The sequence below is a fragment of the Carya illinoinensis genome, chromosome 10 (genome assembly GCF_018687715.1).
Source record: "Carya illinoinensis cultivar Pawnee chromosome 10, C.illinoinensisPawnee_v1, whole genome shotgun sequence".
NCBI classification, from domain to species: Eukaryota; Viridiplantae; Streptophyta; class Magnoliopsida; order Fagales; family Juglandaceae; genus Carya; species Carya illinoinensis.
In genome coordinates this window covers 21,885,890-21,892,314 of record NC_056761.1, presented here as the reverse complement: position 1 = coordinate 21,892,314, position 6,425 = coordinate 21,885,890, and positions in this window count along the sequence as shown.

Genomic DNA, 6,425 nt, shown 5'->3' with positions numbered 1-6,425 from the left:
GTGTAATGTGGAAAAGAGTGAAAAAGAAGGAAAAAAGATAATTTAGAGGGGCTGCCTGTGGAGGTAAGAGAAGTTTTGAAAGACCATCAAGGAGTTCTAGAGGTGCCTTATACTTTGCCACCATCTAGACTCTTTGATCACCGGATTATGCTTGTTGATGAAAAGAAGCCAGTGAATGTTCCAACTTATTATTATGCCCATTTTTAAAAAGGGGAGATAGAGAGACAAGTAGATGAGATATTGAAGAATGGCTTGATAAGGCCAAGTAATATTCCATTTTCCTCTTCCGTGCTACTAGTGAGGAAGAAAGATGAGACACGGAGATTTTGTACCGATTATAGAGCTTTAAATGAGGCCACAGTGAAGGATAGATTCCCTATCCCAACTGTGGATAAGATGCTTGATGAGTTTCATGGTGCAAGAGTTTTCTCCAAGTTAGATTTGAGGGCAAACTACCATCAAATAAGAATGAAGAGTGAAGACATACACAAGACGGCTTTTAGAACACATTCCGGGAACTTTGAGTATCATGTTATGCCATTTGGATTGTGTAATGCTCCATCCACTTTCCAAGCTGCCATGAACACAATTTGAGGAAGTTTGTGTTGGTATTTTTTGATGATATCTTGGTCTCCTTCAAGACTATTAAAGAGCACAAGAGCCACTTTAGAATTGTGATGAAGATTTTGGAAGAGCACCACTTCTTCATTAAGGCTTCCAAATGTGCCTTTATGGAGAAGGAACTTGAGTACCTTGGTCACTTCATCTCGGAAGAGGAGGTGAAAGTGGATCAGAGAAAGATTGAGGCCATGGTTTGATTGGCCTCTACCAAATGACATCTCAGCATTGACGGGCTTCTTGGGGTTGACCGGCTACTATAGGTGGTTTGTGAAGAACTATGGGCTTATTGCTAAGCCACTTACATCCTTGTTGAAGAAGGACAATTTTGCATGGACCCAAGAGGCAAGAGAGGCATTTGATGAGTTGAAGAGGGCTATGACTACAACCCCCGTGCTTGTGCTCCCTAACTTTGAGAAACCTTTTGAAGTATACACCAATACTAGTGGTGAGGGGATAGGGGCTGTTTTGGTTCAAGAAAAAAGACCAATAGCCTTTATTTCCAAAGCACGTTGACCGATGAAAAGGCTTGGATTACCTATGCTAGGGAGATGTTAGCAGTTATGCATGTTGTGAAGGTGTGGAGACCTTATTTGTTGGGAAGAAAATTTACTATTGTCATGGATCAACAAACATTGAGGCATTTGCTTCAACAAAAAATAGTGATACCCGAGCAATAAAAGTTCTTAGTAAAGTTGCTTGGATTTGAATATGACATCATTTACAAACCAAGCAGAGAGAACAAAGTGGCAGACGCTTTGAGTAGAAAAGAGGGAAGTTCAATTTTGTGGTTAGTGCATGAGGAAGATGACTCTTCTATGTTGGCCTTGAGTGGGGCCGAATGGAGGGTTTGGGACAAAATCCGTGAAGCTACAAAGATTGATGCTAGAGCCATTGAGATAGTGGAACTTCTAGAGGCCGAAGGTGATGGTGTTGTTGGGTTCAAGGTGAAAGATGGTTTGATTTACTACAAGGATCATGTATATGTGCCAAATGTACCTAATTTGAAGAAGGATATCCTTGACCATTTTCACAATAGCAAGGAAGGTGGCCATTCCGGGTGGCTAAGGACCTACATAAGGATTAATCATTTCTTCTATTGGGAAGGAATCAAGAAGACTGTGAAGACCTTGGTTGCCGAATGTGATACATGCCAAAAGATCAAGTATGATACAAGGCCCCCATCCAGGTTCTTGCAATCTTTACCTATTCCAAACTTGATTTGGGAAGACTTGTCTATGGACTTTGTGGAGGGCTTACCAATTAGTGGAGGATATGAGATTATCTTAGTGGTGGTGGATTGTCTAAGTATGCACATTTCATTCCCTTAAGACACCCATACACAGCCAAGAGTGTGGCCAAGGCCTTTGTTGATAATGTTGTGAAACTACATGGCTTTCCAAAAAGTATAGTATCCGACCGTGATAGAGTGTTCATGAGTACTTTTTGGAAGGAATTATTTGAATTACAAGGAAGCAAATTGAAGGCTAGCTCATCCTATCATCCTCAAACTGATAGGCAAACAAAAGTTGTAAATAGAACCCTTGAACAATATTTGAGATGCTTTGCTTTTGCCATGAGGAGCAAAGAAGATGGGAAGACTTCTTGACATGGACCGAGTATTGGTACAACATCTCTTTTCATGCTTCCATCCAAAGGAGTTCCTTTGAAGTTGTTTATAGAAGATCACCACCCACTTTGGTAAACTATGAGAAAGGCACGGCTAGAAATGATGAGGTTGAGAATGAATTGCTTACAAGAGATGAGGTCTTGGCAACCGTAAAAAGAGAGCTCAAGAAAGAATGAAGAAGCACTATGATCAAGGAAGACGTGTTGAGAACTTTGAGGTGGGAGACTATGTGTATTTGAAGCTTCAACCTTATGGGCAAGCAACCTTAAAAAAGAAGCTTAACTTGAAGCTCTCTAAGAGGTATTATAGGCCTTTTAAGGTGTTGGAAAAATTGGGTGAGGTAGCTTATAGGTTGGAACTTCCTCCAACCTCCAAACTACATCCGGTTTTTCATGTGACGGTAGTGAAGAAAAGGGTTGATGATCCAAAACTCATTGTGGAGGAATTACAAAAATTTGATGAAGAGGGCCGAATGCTTCTACAACCAAGGGAAGTCCTTAATTATAGAGTGGTGACAAGGGGAAGAAAAAGTAGAAAAGTGTGGCAAGTTCTAATCAAATGGGGAGGGGCACCAAGAGATGAGGCCACGTGAGAAGATTATGATGACATAAGGGAGAGATTTCCACAATTCATCCTTAAGGGCAAGGATGTGCTTGAAGGGAGGGAAAATGTTGAAACCCCTAGAAAAGTGGCCTCGGGACAAGCCTCAACACTGCCCTGGGGAGGCAAGCACAGCACCATGGCTAGCCTACACGCATACCTTGGCCCGTGCCATGACACGCACAGGGTGCCCAGCATGCATGCATGCCTTGGCCCGCGCATTGACATGCATGGGGCACCCAGCATGCAGGCCAGCGAGGTTAAAAGCCGCGCATAGCCCAGCACGCCGTCTAGCACATGCACACCCATGCTCATGCGCATGCGCAAGCCCTTGCGCGTGCTCCCCCTTGCGCGCACCCTTGCATGAGCTCCATGCAGCACGCCAGCCAGGTTAGTGGCACGCCTTCGCAGGTGTGACTTCCAGTGCAAAGCTACAGCCTATGCCTTGTAGGCAAGGCCAGTGGCATGCCATCCAGTGCATGGCTCCAGTCCATGCCTTGAACCTCAATGCCCAGGCCACTAGCCTGGGCCATGCAGCACGCACACATAGCTCACCACCAGCAAGCCTTGCATGGCACCATGCCATGCCCATCAGCAAGTCATTTTGTGCCACCTAGCCATGGATCACACCGTCGACCACCATACACCATCCTAGCCCACCATGGGCTCATGCATGCCTAGGCCAACTTGGCCCATGCCACTATCCTATTTCCTTTTTATTTATTTTATTTTTATTTATTTAATTCCAATGGGACTTTTGGGGGTTTCCAAGTTGTAACTCTTATAAATAGGACCCTTAGTCTTTTCTTTCACATCTTTTGACAATTTGACTTAAATGGCTTTGTTCTTGAGATCATCCACTTCGGTGCTTAGCACTTGGGCTCTTTAGGATGCAATTCGTGGATCCCTAAGGAAGGAAGCACACTTTGCAATTTGTGAATAACTGTAGTTCAATCTATCAATTGTATGAGTATTATTTGTTCACTCTCTTGTCTTCCATTTACTTTCCATTGATCTTGTTATTTTGTGTGCATTGTTCTTGAAATGTTCTTGAGTTGTTCTTGAGAATTCATTGTATTCTTCGGTTATTCATTGTCATATTTCCCCCCATTTGCCTCATTTGATCCATCCAAGCACTTAGTGCTGCCCACTATAGTGTTTGACATAGTCCTCCCCCAATGCTCCATAAGGAAACCCATTCCTTATAGGAGCCTTGACTTCCTCTAATTCTAATACCATAATTTAAGAAATTGATAATCATCTTCAATTCCTTAAATCCCTCATTCCTTAATTTAAGGAATTGAAGAGGATTAAGGAATTGACAATCCTCTTCAATTCCTTAAATCTCTCAAGTCAACATTGACTTACCAAACTAGCCCTACCAAATCCTCAAGGGTTCCTAACATTTAGGAATCTTTCCAAAACCCTAGTCTCCATCCACCTTGGCGCCACCCTAAGTCCCATTGGGTAATTTTGGCCACCCTACTGACCTATAGCCAAAAAAACCCTAGCCTCACTTACTCACATCAACCGTAGCCCAATCAACTTGGCACCACACTCAAGGAACAAGCCAAGCCGTCCATAGAGAATTGTGAATCCTAAACACTTAGCCTACCCAACCCCATCATCATATACACCATTCAACATCTCAAACACCTACCCATTGTTGAAGGCCAAGTAAGTTGACAAGATTACTCGGTCACTAATATCATCAAGGCGAGCTCGTGGACTTAATATTTAGGGAGAAGACCGAGGTCCCTAATAGACGCCACCAACTCCCAAGTATGGATACATGGAAATCGAAGTATCGGGATGATGACAACATGGGTCACGCATCCCATCGTCAAGTACCAAGTGTGTGGACAAGCAGCACATGTACAACAAAAATAACGAAACGGATAAATAAAGTCAGTTGACTAAGTACCAGATTTTGTTTAAATACAAGCTTGCTTAAAAATAAGCGTACTAAAAGTATTACAAGTTCCAATATCATCATAAAACCAAAATACATAACTTAAAGATACAAATAATTTTTCCAATGAATAACCAAAAGCACAAAATCAATCTTTTGGCGAAGCCGCCTCCTCAGGCTCAACCCCCTCATCATCTGTATCCAAAACTACGGTACCGCAGGTAAGTAACAACCCAAACAACCCTCAAGATAAAAATGCATTCATACAATAATCAAATGCATGAACATGATACCATACGCATATGTCTCGAAAATCCACATTTTTTTCCATGTACGCCAAAAATCTCATTTTTGGTCTACAATAAATCCTTTAAAACAAAATCTCGCCATTATCCCAGATAATGGCCCAAAACAAAAAATCCATCATTTTCTCAGAAAATGGTTCACGAAAATCCACTCTTCAAAATCCCGCCATTTTCCCAAAATATGGCCCACAAGTAATCCTTTAATCAAACTCACCATTTTTCCAGAAATTGACCCAATAACCAACCATTAGATACTGCAGGCAGGACTCTACCACCATCCCCATGCGTACATCGTAGGCAAGAATCATAGATGAGACTTTACCACCGTCCGTGCTTACCACTATCCCTACAAGTCCATCTGTAGGCGTTAATCACAAGCGAAACTCTACAATAATCCCTACGTAGTGTGCACAGTAGGTGGGAATCACATGCAGGACTCTACTACCGTTCCTACTTACCACCATCCCTATAGTATCTCTGACTCAAACCAGTCAATCCAATCATTCAAATATACCCAAAAATCATTTCTCACTTGAAAACTCAGTTTTCAAGTTCCAACACAAGAATATGCATGCAATTACATGAAAACCCAGTTTTCCTTTTTCAACACATGTACATGCATGCATTATGCAATGCAAATAAAAAGACATAAATATATCCAACAAATCTCAACATCAGCCAACATACAAATAACTCTGTTCTCCAATCCATCTGACCCCAACTCCTCAGACGCAGTCCAGCATAACCAAACAATCACAATTTATTGTTAAAGTAAAAATATATTTAAATCTTAAAAGAAATTTGAAAAATACTTACAGCTCTATAAAATAATTTTTGGAGAATTAACGAGCTGCAAAAGGCAAAGGGAAAGTAACGTAATAGTGCAAGATGCACTGTGGTCATGAGTCACAAAATACCCACTTTACAACTCAAAACAATTAAAATATGATATAATGAAATAAATTAAAATACAACAAGATAACATAAAATAAAATAGATTAAAACCACCCAAAACAAAATAACATACAAGAAAAATAAACATACAATAAAATAAACAAATAAATTCAAATTTAATAAAATAATTTCAAATCAAATTAAATCGAGTCAAATTAAATAAAACAATTTAAATAGCATACTTCAAACAAAATAATTTCAAATCACAATTTCAAAACTTTCTGGTACTGTACCTACAGGACATATGGTTTTACCTAGAGCTGAACTGCTGTTATACCACTTGTGACGCCCCCAACTCCCACATACAGACACGTGGAAATCGAGGCGTTGGGATGATGACAATATGGGTTACGCATCTTATCCCCAAGTGCCAAGTGTGTGGACAAGCAGCACGTGTACAACAAAA